Here is a 23,730-nt window from a genome sequence, read left to right on the forward strand (position 1 = left end):
AAAGGTGGACGGGCGAGAAGACGTCCGTTGTTGGTCGACAGCGGAATGCGATGGTCAGAGGCCCGCAGCCGCCTGGGGCTTGTCTGAATCGGGCACCTGGAGCATGAACTGGACTTGAAAATTTATGCCAAACATGGTGCCTCTTGCATGTGGGCTCAGTAGACTATTTGTGAACACCTGCTAATCCAGGGTGGTATGGTGATTACTGAATTGTTTGTAAGAAAATAATTTCGCTCTACATTTGCACCGCACATGACAATAAAACACCATTGTACAGGCCCCTGGTGGACCGGTATTTGCAATAATTTGTTATGGTGTGGCGTCCTTTTGAGTCATATGGCACGGAAACAGGTCCTACCGCCCAATTTGACAATGTCGACTAAGCTGCCCCATCTACGCTAGTTCCACCAGCCAGCCTTTGGCCTTCTACATATCTCTCCCACCTGTCCAAATATCTTTTAGTATAGTTGTTAAACAAAGGAGGCATGCAGCAATCCGATTGATGGATTTCTCTATTAGGGCAGATAAGTAAACTGGACCCAATTTCTCCAAAGGTTGAGAAAATAATCATTCAAATATACGGGGATTTGGCGGTAAATGCAGCGAGTTAAACACCAGTGGTCTTTCAGTAGTGAGCCGACACGCGATTTATTCGCCCAAGAAAGGAGAGTAACAGGGAATCGCCATAAAACGGCTGTCTGTGGGCCTCATGACCAAGTACCTTGAAGACGGAGGTCATTCATTTATCCGCGATAACGGGAATGAGGGGAGAAGATTGGCTTGGTGCAAGAAAACGGCACAGAACGGGCGCGAAGGGCCCGACTCCAGCTCCTTCACCGAAGTTCCGTCAGGGCGGGTTTTCATTCCCTCCGCTTGCGACGGCCCCGCCGTTAGCATTGATGGAAACACAAGGGAGCGCGCCACACCTTCACAAACCGCCGCGCTTCGAGTGCGCGTTCACGGTCGCCTTGCGATGTGCGCGCGCCCTTTCCCGCTGCCGTGCGCGATGGGCGACACGCGCCCGCAACGACTGCAGACGCATGGCTCTTCGAGTGTGGCGGCTGTGCGCGTGGAGGGGGTTCTTGCCGTTGGCCTCAGTTCCGTCGCGGCCATTTGTTTTCTGCTCTCGTTTTTCGTTTTGGGCCGCAAATTGTTTTACGAGGCGCCACTCCTCTTTCCCCGCTTCCACAGCCGGGCGCTGTCGTCTCGGCATAAGCTTGCTGCGCCCGTGTACACATTTGGCGAGAGATGCCACCTTCAACTAAATCAATGGACGAGGGGCAGGCGAGCAAAGGGATGGGAAGAGGCAATTCACATTGAGGCAGGAAAACAAAGAAGACGGTAAAACCAATAACTAATCAAAAACGAGGATCAAAACACCGCAAAAGCTGAAAAAAAGGCAAAATTAGGCCGGTCGGGCAACATCAGTTGAAGGGACTTTGACTTAAATAGATTCGTGGAGCTAAACAGCAAGAAACAGGCCCTTCTGCCTGTCTTGTCCATGGCAACAAAGTTGGCATATTGGGTTAGTCCCATTTGGCCCATTGCTCTCCAAGCCCCTCTTTTCCATTGATTTAAGACTGATCATAAGACACAGGAGCAATATTAGACCATTCGGCCTATCGAATCTACTTAACCATTCAATCTTGGCTGATTTATTTTTTCCTTTCAATCCCACCCGTTAACTTTTGATGCCCTTCCTAATGAAGAACCTATCAATTTCTGCCTTAAAATCCCCAATGTTTTGGCCTCCAAAGCATCTATGACAACGGATACGACATAGTTACCACCCTCTGGCAAAAGAAATTCTTCATCTCCAGTCTGAAGGAACATTCTTTTATTCTGAAGCTATGCCCTCTGGTTCTGGATTCTCCGATTATCGGACACATCCTTTCCATATCCACTCCATCTATGCCTTCAGGCTTCAATTAGATCCCCTCGTCCATATAAACTCCAGTGAGTACAGGCCTAGAACTTTCAAATGCTCCTTGTAAGATAAACCAATCCACAGTATATATCGCCTCTAGACCCTCTCCAAATCCATCCTCTGATATGGGCCTGGGACATGCCCGGCAGGCAGACCCGACTTGCCCGCCACGGTTGGACGTTGGAGGAGGACTCCGAGGCATCGTGGCATGCAGAGATGCCTGCGCGCAGTGAGTGGTCAAGTCAGAGTGCGAAGGTTGAGTCGGAGCCCCCGCGGATGAGATCAGGTCAGGGCAAGAACAAGGTCGGGCCGGAGCCTCATGGTCTGGCCAAGGACGAGGTGTAGGGAGGTCTGCCGAGAACGATGGGAGACCCGGCGAGGGGGACATAGAAGGGACAAGTACCTTTTGAAACTTTGTCAGTGCCTTTGTGGTGACTCTTTTGTGTACTTTGTATGGAAAAAACAAAGAATTTCATTGCACTTAGCTCGGTACAGGTGACAATAAATCTTCATCATCAAAACTGCTCACAATATTCCAAATGTGGCCTCACTAGCACCTGATAAAGCCTCAATATTACACCCTTGCTCTATATTCTAGACCTCTCGATGGTCTGAAGAACAGCCCCAACCCAAAATGCCCATTTCTATCCACAGATGGTGCCTGGATGCTACGGTAACTCAGTGGGTCAGACTGCATCTCAAGAGAACATGTACAGGTGGCATTTCAGGTTGGGACTGAAGGAGGGTCTAGACCTGAAACATCACCTGTCCACATTCTCCAGAGATGCTGCCTGACCCGCTGAGTTTCTGCAGCACGTCTTTTTTGTAAGCCAGCATATGCAGTTTATTGTATCTGAGAAATTGTTCAATCTTTGTTGTCTCCCATTGGAATAAACCTTGGTCATTGAATTATATTGTGCATCATGGTTTTGTACATACACATTCATCAAAGTACATAGAAGGACCCTATATAAAGCATCCAGAACACAACTGTCTGAAGAAGGGTCTCAACCCAAAACATCACCTATTCCTTTACTCCTTACTCCAGCCTTTGTCTTCACAACTGTCCTGTATCTGTTCTTGCTGCTCAACACGTCCCTTAATAAGCAGGATTCACAAAGAAATAGTTAAATATTCAGAACCCACAGACCGAGAGTGGAAGCGAGTCATGGTTAATCAAGAAGGAATGCCGACCACAATGAGGCCTTTTGGTCTTTCGTTTCCAAGACCTGTTGGTTATTTGTACAGACATCAGTTATTGCTTGAACATTTTCCTGTTCACAGCCAAGAGAGTGGGCAGAAGCATTATTTTGTCAATAGTTGTGTGGAGTGTGTTGTTGCTCACTTAAATGCAAATTGCACTCTCCTTCACTTGTCTCATTTACAGTTACAGTTGTTTCATGGTGGTGAGGAGCTCGTTGATTTTTCCCATTGTCTACACACAACTGTTGTGCTCCTGTTCGCAACTTATGGTAATTACCTGGTACAAAAATATATTTTTTAACCACAGAAGGAGCATTAACATAGAGGTTGCAATCAGCCTGCAAATCCTTCAACATACTGTTCCCCAGGGAAAGATGCAGGTATGAAAATGCCAGCTGGGGACATCTTAAAAATAATCTATGAGGTATAGGATGGGAACATGCTTTCGTACTGAATCTATGCAAGGAATTAAACAGACCACCACTTCCAGACCACAACTAGAGGGTTAAAGGTGGCACTAATCCTGTATTCTTCTACATTATCTGATCTAATGAGATATTTGTGCAATTCGCTGCATTACATTCAGTTATCCTGTACTTGGTGTTCCAATTGGTTGCAATTTATTCCTGTTCACCCACATTTCAATTTTTCCTGGGGAAGCTACTCTGCTGACTGGATACCCAACAGTCCCCCTCAGTCCTTCATTTCCCATGGGGCAATTCTGAAACCCAAGAGAAGCCAGATTACCTCTGGCCTCCAGCCATCGACATTTTGTTCAATGAGCTTGCGATGTTCTACTTTGATCAAGTCACATTTCAATTGAAAATTTAAATCCTACAGCCAGTATTAACGTCCTGCCTGTGCGTGGACAAGCAGCTAATCATGGCAAGCTTCCATTCTATTAGTCAATCGCTGTTGATGGAAACAGATGTTAATGTAGAAACAAGGAACTGCAGACTCTAGTTTACAAAAATGGACACAAAATGCTGGAGTAACTCAGCGGCCCAGGCAGCATCTGGAAAACATGGATAGGTGACGTTTTGGGTGCAATGAGTTCAAATGGGTGTCATTTTGTCAAATCCTCATTTCTAGTCATGAGGTTTTTAATTAATTAATATTTTGTGAAATGTGCATCATTAACAAGGTCAGTATTAATTGCCTGTCCTTAAATACTCAGTTGGTAGTCGTGGCTACCTTATTGAACAGTTGCATCTTTCTGGGGAAGCTACTTTCAGAATAGCAATTTCTCGATTTACTGTTTTTAAATAGTTTCTAAAAAGGGCAAATGTTTAAATCATAATAGATAACATTTAGAATGTGTTCAAGGGAAAAAAACATTACAGGCTTGCTGATCAAATAAATGAATTATCAAGAGATCTGAATACATTGTCAATATTGTAGCAAATTACGAGGAAGAGGTTTTTAAGAGCCATTTAATCAGCCGCCTTCCTGATATGGGTGTTCCTGAATCAGAGATAAGGGCAACTGAAGGACAGCCGAATAGAATGAAGGTGCAAACTCATTGTAATTATTCTTAAACTGCGAGGTGGATCTACCTGGGAGTCTTTAGTCAGAGTTCAATAATGTTTTCAATTGTTACTTCATGAGGTTACAGAGCATAATGCAAACTGTCAGTAACTTATCAAAATGCTATCCAGTGGCCCAGATATTTGCTCCTTCCAGCTGTGCAGAGTGGCCATTTGCAACCCAGAGCAATCATATGGGCAATAATCAGTTAAAAATAAATAATGTTTTCCTCCACTAAATTCTCCAAGTATGAAGAAGGGTCTCCACCCGAAACATCATCCATTCCTTCTCTCCAGAGATGCTGCCTGTCCCGCTGAGTTACTCTAGCTTTTTGTGTCTATCGCCAAGTATTAGTTCTATTTCAGTAAGGCTCACCTTCAAATACACAATGTACCCGTTTAAAAGTCACTGTTTATTTACATTGTGCAAATCCTCTATGTTAAGCACTTTAAAGGTAGGTTGTTAGTAGACAGAATTATTTTTGCCCAGTCTATCAATATTTCTTTACAGTTTTCTGTCTGAAATATAAAGATTTCTGAATCACTTTTGCAGCTTCAGATGATTTTCACCATCTAAACATCTGGTTACATCACAGAAATGTAGCCTTCAGGACCCCTCTTCAGCCTGAAGGGTGTCGACCCAAAACAACACCTATCTATGTTCTATCTATGTTCTCCTGGGATGCTGCATGACTCACTGAGTTACTTCAGCATTTTGTGTCTTTCCTTTCTTCAGACTGTCGCTCTGACATTGTTCTGTTACAGTTCTGCCTGTCAAGTTATGTTTTCCATCTTTAGAAACCAAGTTCGCTCTTCCTATTGAAATCGGCTTTTGCCATTAGTTATCTTTACTTTTCCGTGGTTAATCTATATTTTAAGATATAACCGTAATCTCCTAAAAATCCTCACCTACAGGGGCAGCACAGTGATGCAGCTTAGAGAGCTGTAGCCTCAGCACCAGAGACCCAAGTTCCATCCTGACGTCGGACGCTGTCTGTGTGGAGTTTGCATATTTTCCTTGTGACCACGTGGGTTTCCTCCTGGTGCTCCGGTTTCCTCCCACACCCCATTGCCATGCGGGTGTGTAGGTTAATAGCAGACCTCCCAACCCTTCGGAATTTGGCGGAAAGTTTCCGCTTTCTTATTTCATTTCCGCCATTCCGATTTTGCCTCACATTTTTACGCAAAACACATGCCTTGCCGCTCACCCTGCCTCGCCCGGCCTCGCCTCGCCCGGCTGCGCCTCGCCTCGACGCTCACTCGCCTGGCCTGGCTTTGCCGTGCCTTGCCATTCGCCCGGCCTCACCACTCCCCTGGCCTGGCCTCACTGCTCGCTTGGCCTTGCCGCTCGCCGGGCCTCGCAGCGTGAGGCCCGTTGATGTTGAGAAGGGATATGGTGAGTGAATGGAGGAGATTGGGGGGATAGGGGCAGGGGAGGGAGGAGGAAGGAAGGGAGGTGGGGGTGGGGAGGGGAATGGGGGTGGCAGGGGAGGGGGGGGTAGGGGGAACTTGGACCATTGCGATTTGCTGTTGAAGACCACTGGAGCAAGTATGTTTTCAATGAAATTAGGTATGCGCAGTTTTAAATGAAACTCTTTCTTCATAGCTTAGTCATACATTTTATGACCATTGTTCTTTTATTCAATAACAAGAGAATTTGGGTGTGTAAGGAAAAAGCAAAATAGAAAAAACAAAACAATTTTTTCTTTGTGTTGTAAAAACTATTTCTTTTCAATAACCTTTCTATAAATAGCAAAATATACTCATGATAGGCCTGACATTGTACATGTAGTCCAAGAACTACAGACTGTTGGAAATAATAGTAATTTTTCACAGATGAATGTAGCGCAACGCGTATGCACTTTGGCGAGCATACTTTTTTGTGATGAAAAGTTGCATTACGTGCCATATTATGAATTTTGATGTAAAATTTTGAATGTTGGACATTCAATTTTGAATGTTGGACCTTCTCCTCCCCTCCCACCCTCACCTCTTCCCCCCCCCCCTCCCTCCTAAGGTTGCACCCTCTCCTCCCCCACTCCCACCCCAAGATGCCATCTGGATGGGGTTTGAGCAGCAAAACTGATTTACATCAAAATAGCAACAAGAAACAAAGCCAATATAACAGTGGATATTAGTTCTATTAATTGTGTTAAGTTGCAATGTGTTCAAATCACCGAGACACAAAATAATCAGTGTGACAAGTTAATCCTCGAATTGACAACAGAACAAGGAACATTTCTCCCACAATCTTCAGGATTGTTCACCAATCCGCTTTTCAGATGAGGCTTTAGATTTTATCTATTGCTCCCATTGTTATCTCCTCCCACCCGTGCCGTGTCCTCTTGAACCACACAGGAGCCAAGAATCAGTCAAAGTCAGACACAGGATCCAACAATTGCAATATACAAAATACTTTTCTGTCAGATTCCCACAGTCCAAGTCTCCTAATTTAAGGTAAATCAATTTACAAAGTGAAAGAAACAGGATAATTTGATTAGGGGCTGCAATCAATTTATCCACATTCAACCTTTGAATTTAGTAATGTGTATATAATGGTAACTAACTTTAAGTACCGAGTACTAGAATGGTATGTTTGCATCATGTGATATATTCAATATCTTATCAGTCTCCTTAATATGTGCGAGTATGCGCAGTGTACTTTTGTGAAATAAAGACCCACACTGGCAACAGCGTGTACTGAAAACCTGTGCTTGTTTCTATCTACATGCTGAAGCCGTAATATCTTACAATGGCGACGAAGATTGGATAGAGTTTGTGGACTTGACCTTTAAATACAGTGCAGGACTGTTTTAGTATTGTTTAACAATGCAGTATTGTTTAACATTTTAAACAGCAAATACGACGCTGTGTCGCAGTTGTTTGCTAACTGGACATGATAGGCCACAGATCCTTCTACACATGGGACTGTAGTTTAAAACAGCAGCTGTACAAATCGTCCAGAGTTTGTCAGGCTATCTTTGTGTTGTGTCTACAGGGCAAGATGGCGTCCTTGGGATACATAAGCTGACAGGGGACTTTCGACAAGAACTGTGAAACCTTTACCTCGTACTGTGAGCGAATGGAAATGTTCTTTTATTGCAAATTACATTATTGAAGCTGAAGAAACGGATGATGATCAAGTGCAGGCAAGAGCACAAAACAAAGCCATCCTTAATAGAAAGCCATTCTATTAACTGAAATTGGTCCTGATGTTTATGAAACTCTCACCAACATCCTAGCTCCAGAGAAAGCAAGGAATGTTTCATTTGAGACTGTTCTTTCTTGATGCTCATTTCAACCCTAAGCCCATAGAGATTGCAGACAGTTACAAATTTCACACAAGAAACCAGGAGTCTGGTGAGACAATGGACAATGGTGAGTCTGGTGAGACAATGGAGCACATCAACTCATTGAAAAAGTTGTCTCTGTACTGCAATTTTGCGACATTTCTGGATCGAACTTTGCGTGATAGATTTGTATGTGGAATGTTGGATGAGCCGATCCAATCAAAAGTACTGAACACACTAGCCCTTACCTTTGATTTGACCTGCAAAATTGTTTTGGCCATGGAGATGACGTCAACTCTCTGCTTCAGAAGGCAGTGGAGGCCAATTCCCTGGATGCTTTCAAGAGAAAGTTAGATAGGGCTCTTAATGATTAGCGGAGTCAAGGGATATGGGGAGAAGGCAGGAACAGGGTACTGGTTGTGGATGATCAGCCACGATCACGATGAATGGAGGTGCTGGCTCGAAGGGCCGAATGGCCTACTCCTGCACCTATTGTCTATTGTCAAAGTGCACATGAGTTTTGACCAATACATGCTGGCACAGTCAACAGTCAACAGTCAAAAGGCAGTTCCAAAACACAAGCATGACAAGACAGGGAAAAGGCCTTCACAGCAAAGTTCTGGGAAAAGCGCAGATATGTGCTATCGATGCAATGGTCAACACAAAGCAAATACGTGCAAGTTCAAGGACTCCAAGTGATACAACTGTCAAAAGAAAGGCCATATTGCATCAGTATGTAGAGCGCCATCACAGGACAAAGCAAAACAAAAGCCTCGACAAAACCAAATGCATGGGATTCACAACCTCAAAGAACAGTCAGAGCAATGAACTTGGACTGTACGGCATCTAAACTACGAACGGTGAGTCTGGAAAGGACTTTCAGACTAAGGTCAAAGTGAACAATCAACACATTACTATGTGTATTGATACCGCTGCTGATTGCACAATTATAAGCAAAGACACCTATGAATCCAAGTTTAGCAATATGCCTATCACAGAAATAAACGTTCAGCTGAAAACGTACTCTGGAGAAATATTGGGGCCATGTGGAGAGATAGTTTGTGATGTACAACACAAAGGCAAGACTTTGAAGTTGCCAATAGTTGTCGCAAGTTATGTCAATAGGCCAACGTTGATGGGCAAAAATTGGCTCCATTTACTGAAACTGGACTGGAAATCTGTTCCAAGTTGAAGCGCAAACACAACTGGATCGGTTATTGCAGAAACATCATGCTATGTTCAATGACAGCTACAGTGCCCTCCATAATGTTTGGGACAAAGACCCATCATTTATTTATTTGCCTCTGTACTCCACAATTTGAGATTTGTAATAGAAAAAAAATCACATATGGTTAAAGTGCGCATTGTCAGATGTTATTAAAGGATATTTTTATACATTTTGGTTTCACCATATAGAAATTACAGCTGTGTTTATACCGTTCCCCCATTTCAGGGCACCATAGTGTTTGGGACACATGGCTTCACAGGTGTTTGTAATTGCTCAGGTGTGTTTAAATGCCTCCTTAATGCAGGGATAAGAGAGCTCTCACCATCTAGTCTTTCCTCCAGTCTTTCCATCACCTTTGGAAACTTTTATTGCTGTTTATCAACATGAGGACCAAAGTTGTGCCAATGAAAGTCAAAAAAGCCATTATGAGACTGAAAAACAAGAATAAAACTGTTAGAGACATCAGCCAAACCTTAGTCTTACCAAAATCAACTGTTTGGAACATCATTAAGAAGAAAGAGAGCACTGGTGAGCTACTAATCGCAAAGGGACGCAGGCCAAGGAAGACCTCCACAGCTGATGACAAAAGAATTCTCTACAATAAAGAAAAATCTCCAAACACCTGTCCGACAGATCAGAAACACTCTTCAGGGGTCAGGTGTGGATTTGTCAATGACCACTGTCCGCAGAAGACTTCATGAATAGAAATACAGAGGCTACACTGCAAGATGCAAACTGGTTAGCCGCAAAAATAGCATGGCCAGGTTACAATTTGCCAAGAAGTGCTTAAAAGAGCAACCACAGTTCTGGAAAACGGTCTTGTGGACAGATGAGATGAACATTAACTTATATCAGAGTGATGGCAAGAGCAAAATATGGAGGAGAGAAGGAACTGCCCAAGATCCAAAGCATACCATCTCATCTGTGAAACAGTGTGGTGGGGGTGTTATGACCTGGGCATGTATGGCTGCTGAAGGTACTGGCTCACTTATCAACATTAATTATACAACTGCTGATGAAAGTAGCATAATGAATTCTGAAGACAAACATAGAAAATAGGTGCGGGAGTAGGCCATTCGGCCCTTCGAGCCTGCATCGCCATTCAATATGATCATGTCTGATCATCCAGCTCAGTAACCTGTACCTGCCTTCTCTCCATACCCCCTGATCCCTTTAGCCACAAGGACCACATCTAACTCCCTCTTAAATATAGCCAATTAACTGGCCTCAACTACCTTCTGTGGCAGAGAATTCCACAGACTCACCACTCTGTATGAAGAATTTTTTTCTCATCTCGGTCCTAAAAGACTTCCCCCTTATCCTTAAGCTGTGACCCCTAGTTCTGGACTTCCCCCAACATCGGGAACAATCTTCCCGCATCTAGCCTCTCCAACCCCTTAAGAATTTTATATGTTTCTATAAGATCCCCCCTCAGTCTTCTAAATTCCAGCGAGTATAAGCCTAGTCTATCCAGTCTTTCTTCATATGAAAGTCCTGCCATCACAGGGATCAATCTGGTGAACCTTCTCTATACTCCCTCTAAGGCTAGAATGTCTTTCCTCAGATTAGGAGACCAAAACTGTACACAATACTCCAGGTGCGGTCTCACCAAGGCCCTGTACAACTGCAGCAGAACCTTCCTGCTCCTATACTCAAATCCTCTTGCTATGAATGCTAACATACCATTCGCTTTCTTCACTGCCTGCTGCACCTGCACGCTTGCTTTCAATGACTGGTGCACCATGACACCCAGGTCACGTTGCATCTCCCCTTTTCCTAATTGGCCACCATTCAGGTAATACTCTGCTTTTCTGTTCTTGCTGCCAAAGTGGATAACCTCACATTTATCCACATTATATTGCATCTGCCATGCATTTGCCCACTCGCCTAATTTATCCAAGTCACTCTGCAGCCTCCTAGCATCCTCCTCGCAGCTAACACTGCCACCCAGCTTCGTGTCATCCGCAAACTTAGAGATGTTGCATTCAAATCCCTCGTCCAAATCATTAATATATATTGTAAATAACTGGGGTCCCAGCACTGAGCCCCACTAGTCACTGCCTGCCATTCCGAAAAGGACCCGTTTATTCCTACTCTTTGCTTCCTGTCCGCCAACCAATTCTCTATCCACCTCAACACTGAACCCCCAATACCGTGTGTTTTAAGTTTGTACACCAATCTCCTATGTGGGACCTTGTCGAAGGCCTTCTGAAAGTCCAGATATAACACATCGACTGGTTCTCCCTTATCCACTCTACTAGTTACATCCTCGAAAAATTCTATAAGATTCGTCAGACATGATTTGCCTTTCATAAATCCATGCTGAATTTGTCCGGTGATTTCACCACTTTCCAAATGTGATGCTATCACAGCTTTAATAACTGACTCTAGCATTTCCCCCACTACCGATGTTAGGCTAACTGGTCTATAATTCCCCGTTTTCTCTCTCCCATCCTTTTTAAAAAGTGGGGTTACATTAGCTACCCTCCAATCCTCAGGAACTACTCCAGAATCTAAAGAGTTTTGAAAAATTATCACTAATGCTTCCACTATTTCTGGGGCTACTTCCTTAAGCACTCTGGGATGCAGCCTATCTGGCCCTGGGGATTTATCGGCTTTTAATCCATTTAATTTACCTAACACCACTTCCCGACTAACCTGGATTACCCTCAGTTCCTCCATCTCATTAGACCCCCGGTCCCCTGCTATTTCCGGCAGATTGTTTATGTCTTCCTTAGTGAAGACAGAACCAAAGTAGTTGTTCAATTGGTCTGCCATCTCCTTGTTCCCTATGATCAATTCACCTGTTTCTGACTGCAAGGGACCTACATTTGTCTTTAGTCTTTTTCTCTTCACATATCTATAAAAGCTTTTGCAGTCAGTTTTTATGTTCCCTGCCAGTTTTCTCTCATAATCTATTTTCCCTTTCCTAATTAAGCCCTTTGTCCTCCTCTGCTGAACTCTGAATTTCTCCCAGTCCTCTGGTATGCTACTTTTTCTGGCTAATTTATATGCTTCATCTTTTGTTTTAATACTATCCTTGATTTCCCTTGTTAGCCACGGATGCACTACCTTTCCTGGTTTGTTCTTTTGCCAAACTGGGATGAACAATTGTTGTAGTTCATCCATGCAATCTTTAAATGCCTTCCATTGCATGTCCACCGTCAACCCTTTAAGTATCAATTGCCAGTCTATCTTGGACAATTCACGTCTCATACCCTCAAAGTTACCTTTCTTTAAGTTCAGAACACTTGTTTCTGAATTGACTTTGTCACTCTCCATCCTAATGAAGAACTCCACCATATTATGGTCACTCTTGCCCAAGGGGCCTCGCACAACAAGACTGCTAACTAACCCTTCCTCATTACTCAATACCCAGTCTAGAATGGCCTGCTCTCTCGTTGGTTCTTCGACATGTTGGTTTAGAAAACCATCTCGCAAACATTCCAAGAAATCCTCTTCCTCAGCACCCCTGCCAATTTGGTTCACCCAATCTATATGTAGATTGAAGTCACCCATTATAACTGCTGCACCTTTAGTGCACGCATTTCTAATTTCCTGTTTGATGCCATCCCCAACCTCACTATCACTTACAATGATCCCAAACATACTGCTAAAGCAACAAAGGAGTTTTTCAAAGCTAAAAAATGGTCAATTCTTGAGTGGTAAGTCAATCACCCGATCTGAACCCAATTGAGCATGCCTTTTATATGCTAAAGGGAAAACTGAAGGGGACTAGCCCCCAAAACAAGCAGAAGCTAAAGATGGCTGCAATACAGGCCTGGCAGAGCATCATCAGAGAAGACACCCAGCAACTGGTGATGTCCATGAATCGCAGACTTCAAGCAGTCATTGCATGCAAAGGATATGCAACAAAATATTAAACATGACTACTTTCATTTACATGACATTGCTGTGTCCCAAACATTATGGTGCCCTGAAATAGGGGGACTATGTATAAACACTGCTGTAATTTCTACATGATGAAACCAAAATGTATAAAAATGTCCTTTATTAAAATCTGACAATGTGCACTTTACCACGTGATTTTTTTCTATTACAAATCTCAAATTGTGGAGTACAGAGGCAAATAAATAAATGATGGGTCTTTGTCCAAAACATTATGGAGGGCACTGTACGATGGCATAAAGGGTGAGCAAGCACACATCACGATTCGACCCGATGTGGAACCTGTCTGCCGTGGAGCGCGACCAGTGCCATATTCACTGAAAAGTAAAGTGGAAGCTGAAATCAAAAAGTTGGAACAAAACGGTGTATTGGTTAAAGCAGATCGCAGTGATTGGGCTACTCCAATGGTGGTTCCGAAAGCAGACAACACAGTGAGATTGTGTGGAGACTACAAAGTGACTATCAACCAGGCAGTAGACGATGAACAGTATCCACCACCAACCTCACAAGATTTATACGCTGAACTTGTTGGTTCCAAGGTATTCTCTAAGCTAGATCTTTCACAGCATATGCACAGCTAAATGTTGATCATAACAGCCAGCAGTACCTCACGATAAACACACACATGGGGCTGTATTCCTACACAAAAACAACCTGTGGTGTGAAGTCAGCACCAAAAATCTTCCAAGCTACAATAATTGAATAATAATTGAATACATTTTATTAGCCAAGTATGTATGCATACAAGGAATTTGCCTTGATGCCTTGCTCACAAGTAACAACACGACATACAATAAACAATTAAGAATAAAACATAATTTAAACATGTGAAGATTGAAATAAAATACCAGAGCAAAAGGAGGCTACAGACTTTTGTCGTTGAGTAGAGCTACTGCTCATGGAAAAAAAGCTGTTTTTATGTCTGGCTGTGGCAGCTTTGACAGTCCGGAGTTGCCTTCCAGAGAGAAGTGCTTCAAAGAGTTTGTGACCAGGGTGAGAGGGGTCAGAGATTATCTTACCTGCTTGCTTTGTGGTCCTTGCAGTGTACAGTTCGTCAATGGGGGGGGGGGAAGGAAGGTTGCAGCCAACAACCTTCTCGGCTGATTGATCGATGCGCTGTAGCCTCCGGATGTCATGCTTGGAGGCTGAGCCAAACCAGACCATAATGGAGAAGGTGAGGACAGACTCTATGATGGCAGTATAAAACTAGACCATCATTATCGATGGCAGATTGTGTTTTCTCAGCAGCTGCAGGAAGTACTTACTCTGTTGGGCCTTTTTGACAGTGGAGTCGATGGTGGCCTCCCATTTAAGGTACCTGGAGATGATGGTTCCAAGGAACTTAAATGACTCCACAGATGTGACTGTGGTGTTGTTGATGATGAGTGGGGGGAGGGGAGGTGGAGCTCTCCTAAAGTCTACAATCATTTCCACTCTCTTAGGAGCATTGAGCTCCTGGACAGGATTCTGCAAGGAACATCACGTTGTTTGAGCAATCAAGATGACTTGCTGATTGTGACTGTTACTGAGGAGGAGAATCTGAAGATACTCAGTGAAGTGTTGAAACGGCTCGATGATCACCATATCAGGTTGAAAAGAAGCAAAGTGCATTCTTACAGACCGAAGCAATGTATCTTGGTTTGAAAGTGGATCAATATGGAACCAGTTATTTCTAGAGATACAGCATGGAAACAGGCCCTTCCACCCACTGAACCCACACTGACCAGCGATCATCCGTTCACTAGTTCTATCCTACACACTAGAGACAATTTACAAGCCAATTAACCTACAAATCTGTATGTCTTTGGAATGTAGAAGGAAACCGGAGCACCCACTTGGTCACAGGAAGAATGTACGAACTCTGTACAGATGGCACCCGTAGTCATGATCAAACACAGGATCTCTAATGCTGTAAGGCAGCAACTCTAACGCTGTGCCACTGTACCGCCCATTCCAAAAAACTGGTTATCTTCCCTCTCCATCCTTAATTTTGATGTAGGGTCTCGACCTAAAACATCGATTGTTCATTTCCCAACACAGATGCTGCCTGGCCCGCCAAATATTTCCAGCAGATTGTTCTCACTACTTCCCCCACCAAATATTCCAACATCAACAGTCTCCTGAACCTCGTAAATCATGATCACGATGTCCCACCTTACATAGAAGCTCTTATCTGTGTAATGTGCAAGAGTAAAGATAGACACAAAAAGCTAGAGTAACTCAGCGGGACAGGCAGCATATCTGGAGAAGGAATGGGTGACATTTTTGGTCAAGACCAGAGTGGTTATAATGCATTAAATCAATACTGAATACACATTTGAGTTTATAAGCACTACTTAATTTGTTACAAATGTGAACGTTGTGGATAGCTCCAAATGGAACATCAATTTCTGGCATCATTGATTCCGACAATGGCAGAAATTATCTTCCTTCTTTGCTTTCTTCTCCCTCTCGACAACGGCAACACTGGATCTGCATCACTGCTGTTACCACCTTTATATCAGCAAACAGAATAATTATTAATGCAAGGAAGATCATCAATGGGCCCATGAAGAGAGGGGATAATATTAATCATGACACCTTAATTTAAGAGTCACTGGCTCCAGGGTTCGGAGGGAAAATGGTGCTTTGTATACTGTAGCTACCTTTGTTCCTCTGTACCTCAGTTTTGTTAATGGGTGATAGCTGAAATCAGAAGAGTTCAACTCTGGAATTCTGAGAAAAAAGTTATATTGTAACTGCTATGCCCTTCTGTGCATCACTTTAAATCATGGTTCTTGGGTGGTTTTTCAAGATAAGTGGGGAGGTAGTGAAAGGGGAAGTTAGTTGTTACTTACAAGAAACATTGTGGGTGAATGAGAAATGTAATGCAAGGATCAGCCAAATCTATCATGGCATCCAGTGTCCTGACTACATGGCATCCAGTGTCCTGCCTCAAATCAGTTGTCACCAGATTCAGTCTGACGGACTGAACTTGATGCACACGTCGGAAGGTGTATTCTTAATGCTAAAGGAATTTGGAGACAAGGCAAGACCAGGATACTAAATGAATGATCAGCCAACTCATGTTGAATGTTGCAGCAGGGCCGAACAGCCTCTACTGCTCTCCATGTTTCTTGGCTCCAAACCAATGTTTAGGCAATAACGTCTTCCTGCCTCAAAGTGCAGAGTATGACAATTTGGACATGGCATCGAACTGCCAACTCACACAGGAAGTTATCTCACTCATTATGACTATTTAAGCACAGCAAGTGAACTGACAACCTAGGAAATTATCTCACTCTGCCTTTCCGTTTTTTATTCTGAACTGAAGGCAGATGGAAGAATAATTCAATTTGGATTCCAATCTCCCTCCTCGGTTATGTCTCTTGTTGCACACATCACCTCCAATCTCACATCCCTACAAGATCCTAACTACAAATTTGACCACAAACATTCCACAGAATGACACCCATAACTTAAGCTATTCAGGGACCAAGCTCTAGAAATCCCATAGCAAATCTTGTTCCCTTCAACACGACTTAAACCCAACTCTTCAGCCATGTATTTAGTCACCTGCCTACTGCCCCAGTGAAGCCTACTATTATTACGCTACAGTTGTTGCATTTTTGTACTTATCTATATACTAAAACTCGTTCGCTCGTTTGTTCCTGAACTACAGATAAAAACAATACACGATAGCGGAACAATTTTAGGCCCACCATATTCACCGTCGTCCAGTGGTCCTATAGAAGAAGTTTCATTGAAGTGGGTGTTATATATTTTAAAAGTTATTCACATTATAAAGTTTTTTAAATCGCGCATGCGCAGTTGGGGCCCCGTTGATCTGGTACATACGTAAGATGACCGCCGCATCTGCACATGCGCAGAACAAACGCGTCCGCACCTGCGCAGTTGTGGCCCGTTAATCTTGGGTAGGAGCAGGGCTCGGCCACCTGTCTCTTGGGGGCAGGTTTGCCGGCTCTAAAGTGGCGGGAGAGCCAGGCCTGTTGCCGGGGGAAGCAGCCAGAGCCTGGGCCTGAGGTGGGCCAAGGGGAAAGGCGGCAGCAGTGGCGGTGAGGCCGGCTGTTCGCGGAGGCCGAGGCCTGGGCCTTGCACTGGGCCTGCCCTTGCCTCCTCCGTCTCCCCCTCCTCTCCCCGGCCGGCTCAGGGAGGTGGGGGGAGTTGAGGGGCAGGGGTTGTTGGGGGGGAAGTGGGGGGAGAAAGGGGGGGGAGGAAAGGGGGGGAGGAAGGGGGGGGAGGGGGAAAGGGGAGGGGGGAAGGGGAGTGGGGAGGAGGGATTGGGGGGGGGAGTGAGGGGGGGGGGAGTGAGTGGGGGGGGGAGGAGAGAGTGCTGCACCAATGCAGGAGAGGTTTGGGCCCGAGTCCACTTGGTCTAGTTTATAATTATTTGTGTGTGCACTGAATTGTATGCAATTTTACTGAATTGTATGCAAAACAATTGTATGCAATTTTACCTAGGTACACGTGACAATAAATGGCCTTAGAACTATGTCTTTCTTGCACTTAAAATTATGTAAGGCATAGATGAGGTATACAGTCAGAAACCTTTTTCCTAAAGTGGAAATGTCAAAGACTATAGAACATAGTCTTTCATTCTTCCAAAGCAAAATAGACAGCATCTACAGCACCTTAACCACCAACGCACATGTTCCCCCTCAAACCACCTGCTCCCCCTTATCCTGTCAACCCCTGCCTCAGTTCTCCCCAGTCTCCACCACCAACCTCTCTGACCTCTTCACAGGAATAAAAACTGCCACCTGCTCTCTGGACCCCATCCCCTCCAGCTTTGTCAAGGCCTGCCTTCCTGCTCTCTCTCCACTTATCACTGCAACAATAAATTCCTCCCTGTCCACTGGCATCGTCCCGCCATCCCTCAAAATCGCTGCTGTCACCCCCATTCTGAAAAAACCTGGACTCAACCCTGACACCCCAAACAACTTCAGACCAATCTCCAATCTACCCTTTCTGTCCAAAGTTTTGGAACGCGCTGTAGCTTCTCAACTCAAATACCACCTCTCTACCAATAACCTGTACGAAACTTTCCAATCCGGATTCCGCTCCAACCACAGTACTGAAACTGCGCAAAATCACCAACGACCTTTTCCTCTCCTCTGACGCTGGCAACCTTAACATCCTCATCCTACTTGACCTCAGCGCCGCTTTTGACACCATAAATCACTCCATTCTCCTCACCCGACTTGAAACCTCCTTTAACATCACCGGCACAGCCCTATCCTGGATCAAATCTTACCTCTCCGACAGGCACCAGTTCATCTCCATTAACAACTGTAAATCCCCCACCGCTCCCCTCCCCCAAGGTGTCCCCCAAGGCTCAGTCCTTGGCCCCCTCCTCTTCATCCTCTACCTGTTCCCCCTTGGTCAATTAATCCGCCGTCATGGTCTCAACTTCCACTGCTTCGCCGATGATATCCAGCTCCTCATCTCCACCAAGTCAATCTCCACCACCACACACTCTACACTGACAAACTGCATCACTGAAATAAAATCTTGGCTTCAATCAAATTTCCTCAAACTCAACTGCAACAAATCTGAAATCATCATCATTGGTCCAAAAACGCTCACCAAATCCACCCAAAACTTCATCCTCAATATTGATGGTCTCCCAGTATCCACCTCCCCTCACATCCGGAATCTTGGAATCATCTTTGATCAAACCCTCTCCTTCGACAAACACATCAAACACATCACCAAGACAGCCTTCTTCCACCTCAAAAACATCGCCCATCTCCGTCCATCCCTCTCCTCCACAGCTGCAGAAACCCTCATCCACGCCTTCATCACCTCCCGTCTGGACTACTGCAACAGCCTCCTCTATGGCTCACCCTCAAAAATCATCAGTAAACTTCAATACATTCAAAACTCCGCTGCCCGTCTACTCACCCACTCCCCAATCCGTGACCATATCACCCCTGTCCTTTACAAGCTCCACTGGCTCCCCATCCTCCAGAGAATCCAGTACAAAATCCTCCTCATGACCTACAAAGCCCTCCATAACCTGGCCCCATCCTACCTGACTGACCTCCTCCACAGATACACTCCCACCTCCACCCTCCGCTCTGCTGCTGCCAACCTCCTGTCCCCCCCCATCCGGACCAAACTCAGATCCTGGGGGGACAGGGCTTTCTCCATCGCTGCTCCCACCCTCTGGAACTCACTACCGCAAACCGTCAGAGACTCCTCCTCACTCACCACATTCAAAACAACACTGAAGTCTCACCTGTTCAGCACTGCCTTCAACCACTGACCGTCACCTCACCTTCTGTCTCCTTTTTCTGTTCGTTTACTTATTTATCTATTTATTTTCTTCTCTATGTTCTAGTAATCCCTGTAAAGCATCTTTGAGTGTTTGAAAAGCGCTATATAAATGTAATGCATTATTATTATTATTATTATAGCTTTGAGACAAGAGGGGCCTTAAAGCTATGTTCTATAGTCTTTGACATTTGCAGATGTGCAGGATTTTTTTTTGGAGATGTACAGGATGATTGTTTTTCCCCCACACAGAAAGTGGTGAGTGCGTGGAACACATTGGCAGTGGTGGTGGATGCAGATAGGATAGTGGTGTTTAAGAGGCTTCTAGACAGGCACATGGATATACAGGTGGTTGAATATGAATCACGTGCATGTAGATTATATTAGTTTCTGTAGAACAAAATACTGGAATAACTCAGCAGGTCAGGCTGCATCTCTGAACGACATAAATAGGTGAAGTTTCGGATTGGAAGCCTTTTTTAAGACCAATTGTAGTAGGGCAGTGATAACTGGAAGGGAGATAGGGGCGGGACAAAGCCTGGCAAGTGATAGGTTAATGCAGGTGAAAGATGATGAATGATTTGAAGATGAATGGGCAGATGATTAGTTTATCTTGGCAACTTGTTCAGCACAGACATTGAGGGCCGAAGGCCCTGTTCTTGTGCCATATTGTTCTGTGTTTCTGTTCTTTATTTCTGTTAATTTTTTCTCTGCTAATTACGCTTCTGTGCAATACATTGGGACATATACAAAAAGACACGATAGAAACGCAAATTGTTTTTACTTTAGCAATTTAAAATTTGCCGTTGTGTTAATATTATAACTGTCCAACAGCTGTTTTTCAAAAAAAGCAGGTTGAGAGGCTTCTACAGGAGAGATGAATGTCACACACTTGCGACTGAGAGCAGGTTACCAGCCTCCTTTTCTCACAAAGAATTGTGTTGGTTATCAGTGAGGAAAGCAAGAAGTGGAAAACAAAACAAGGAATTTATTAGAAATAAAGTAGAATCACACCACAGGTAATGTTAATAAATCAGAACAGTTTAGTTCTTGAAAGTCAGTAGCAAAACCTAGAGGAGATCGTAGTCAGTTTGGATTTTACTCACTGGGTTCTATATGAAGGATTATTCTTTCACAAAGAGCTTTTCTACCCAAAGCAGGGCGCAACATACAACAGCAAGAACACTGCAACACATTATCTACTTGAAATGAATAGATGTAGGAATGTATTGCAAGAGGTGGTGGAGGTGAACATTGGTATATTGCTAATTATGTTCATTCAGAGGCACTGCCCTCATGGTTTATTCATGGCGAAAAACAAACTGGAAACAACTTTTATCTTCAAGTGTGGCACTACAATTTTTGGCCATTTTCAAATTGGACAAATATCTGGCAACAAATTAACACGAGGAGAGCGCCCCCTTTTTTCTTTTTAAATTCCTGATTATAGTTATGCTTCGTACCTAACCTTGTATCCAATTATGGGCCTCCGCTCATCCAAACTTAACCCAAACATCTATGGATGGCACAGCTGGTGGAGCTGCTGCATGACAGCGTCGGAGGCCCAGGTTCAATCCTCACCTCAGGTTCTGTCTGTGTGGAGTTTGCATGTTCTCCTTGTGACCTCATTGGTTTCCTCTAGGAGTCTGGTTTCCTCCCACATCCCAAAGACATGCAAGTTTATAGGATAAATGTCCTCTGCAAAATTGCCAGAGTGTGTAGGAAGTGGATGAGAAAGTAGGATAACATAGAAGTAGTGTGAACCGGTGATGGATGGACAGTGTGGACTCGGTGGGCCGAAGGGCCCATTTCCATGCTGTATCTTTCAATCAATCATGCTCAGAGGACAGGAATCGGTTGAGATCTGAACCCTCCAAATCTGATTACAGCATATATCTGGCTTTGGTGATAGTGGTGTCAACAAGATATAGAATTTTACACGTAGCATCGGTAAGAAGATTATTTCACAAATTCATGCCAATAATACCAACTTTGGGTCATTCCAACTGGGTAGCAACCAGCTAAAGATGGCAAATGAATGAACTTCAAATTTAACTCCCACAAAATAGTCTCCAAGTGCGATGTTAAAATTGCCATAGCTTGCTAGAAATCACTCCCTGAGATGCAATTTGTGCATTTTATTCTGGAATAGTGCTTCTCTATAACCAATGAGAGTTAAGGATTTTGAAAGATCCCCAGGAGCAGAGGGCGAACTAATATTGGACGAGGTGCAGAAAAGGGAAGACTGAGAGTATAAGAAAATAACTGCAGATGCTGGTACAAATCGATTTATTCACAAAATGCTGGAGTAACTCAGCAGGTCAGGCAGCATCTCGGGAGAGAAGGAATGGGTGAAGAAGGGTCTCGACCCGAAACGTCACCCATTCCTTCTCTCCCGAGATGCTGCCTGACCTGCTGAGTTACTCCAGCATTTTGTGAATAAAGGGAAGACTGAGAGATGGATTGAATCAAGACAACAAGAGACAAATTCTAAAAGTATCAAAAAAGTAACAATACAATATTTGACATCTCTACAATAATCTACTAGAGGTTGAAATCAAACAATTTTCTGGGCTGGACAGATTAATTGGCATTGTATTGAAAAATTAAAATTCTGTTAAAACATACTCTCACTGCTACATGCAGACCTTGACATTTTTCAGCACGTCTAAGTGGAAATTTTAATGTGCACAACCCAGCACGTGGTTGGAAATTGCAGGGAAGGTAAAGGCGAGTAGATGTGAATACAAAACAAACAGTGAAGTGCTGCAAATCAATCAGCAAATCAATCAGCAAGTCAGAGTCCATGGTGTATTTCCTCATCACATTAATACCTGTGCTTTTTCCAATAATATTTGGGCCAGTGTATCATCAAAATACTCAACCATATTTTAGTTATAATGGGATAATATTTTTTGTCTTTTATTTGGGAGGACATCCCACCTTCCATTCCTGTGGTTAATAAAATTATATTCAATACTTATTGTGCATCATGGAAATCACCTATACTTGCAGACCCTGAAGGAGGCCCACCAACCAAAGGATGCCAGGCAGTTGTTAGTGTCCTTTCTCGCTCCATGAAACTTTGGATTGTTTTACTTTCATAGCAAATACATTTGTACTCTTTAGCGGTCGTACGAACATTGGGGAGGTGCTAGAAAGAGCAGAATAATAAAAAAGAGACAATTACTTTGGTTTTGTAAAAAAAAAAGCCCTGGAAGTGGAAGCAGCACATTTGGCAAAGCAGTTGTAAATAGTGTTGCCGTGGCAACAAGCAACTCACTTAAATGTTAAAAAAAACGGACCAAAAATGTTCTGTGCTTTTCACGAGTCGGTTACTGTTACTACAATGGAATAAATGTGACATCTCCCAAAACGTTTTGACAATACTTGGCTGTATCCAGGGCAACAGAAAACGAGTGCAAATGATGATTTTTTAAAAAGCAGCCAGCAAAAGCTGGACTTATCACTCTTTCCGTTCGCAACAACCTCCGGGGTTATTCTGTGAATACTGAGCTGCCCCCGCCACGTGCCTCTTTCTAGCTTGCAGTTTAATTAACTTGCTGTTTTAACTCCACGCAAATGGGAAGCAAGAATTTAATCAGGCCATCCTCTTTTACCTCCAAAAACACTAGACTCTGGCTGTGTGTTTTGACATCTAACGAACTTTCTAATAACATGCATGCATCAGAAAGTGTGCCACGTACATACATCAAGCGTGACCCCCCATCACATACCTTTTTAACAAACGACCTTCTACACGTGTAATCCAAGAGTGAGGAGAGAAGTCGGTTCCAATTTCACTAAGCACGAAACTGGGTGTTGTAAGGGTGGGACTCCACCCCGGGGCTGGGCTGGCAAGTGAATGTATTCTCAGCTGACGCCTCTCCCCATTGCATGTCACTTCCTTTTCAGAGCTCCGAGATATTAGCGTGCTCATCCAGTCCATGGATGCTCATCCAGTCCCCTCTCCCGCCGACGTTGTTATTACACCAAAGACAAGGCAATCTGTGGTTGCAGTTCCACACCAGCTGAAACCGCAGTCCCTGCCTCTCCCTGAAATATCCCGTTGGTCCAGCGCCTGCGATTTAGTGCTCGGGATCTACACACTATCTGCTTCGATGACAAAGCAGTACAAGATGTTTGAAACAATGCAGAGCAGCCAGCGCGCCGCTGTGTCAGACCATCAGAACACTCCAGGCCAAAATCGTACGCCCACCTCGTCTTGTGAGGGGCTTGGATGTCCAAACGAGCTCACTTGGGGTGGGTGGGCACTGGTATGTCGTTTTGCTCTTAATGAACCCGACGCCGAGGGAGGAGACATGCTCAAATCACTGGGTTGCGCCCTTATAACCCGAGGGACCACACTTG

The 23,730-nt window shown here is 44.1% G+C and overlaps 1 protein-coding gene across 3 annotated transcripts in view; it reads right to left on the reverse strand.

Moving 5' to 3' along the window:
• Positions 1–23,326, reverse strand: part of agpat4 (1-acylglycerol-3-phosphate O-acyltransferase 4 (lysophosphatidic acid acyltransferase, delta)) — a 108,778-nt gene extending 85,452 nt beyond the window's left edge. For 2 of the 3 annotated variants that reach the window (XM_078405207.1, XM_078405209.1), the window contains exon 1: positions 23,097–23,326. The gene's annotated coding sequence lies outside the window, so the exon portion shown is untranslated. Of the gene's footprint in view, positions 1–721; positions 841–23,096 lie in introns of those variants that run through there. The other variant, XM_078405208.1, reaches the window with a different exon arrangement.
• Between the last annotated feature and the right edge of the window lie 404 nt (positions 23,327–23,730).

The sequence above is a fragment of the Rhinoraja longicauda genome, chromosome 9, assembly GCF_053455715.1.
Source record: "Rhinoraja longicauda isolate Sanriku21f chromosome 9, sRhiLon1.1, whole genome shotgun sequence".
Classification (NCBI taxonomy): Eukaryota; Metazoa; Chordata; class Chondrichthyes; order Rajiformes; family Arhynchobatidae; genus Rhinoraja; species Rhinoraja longicauda.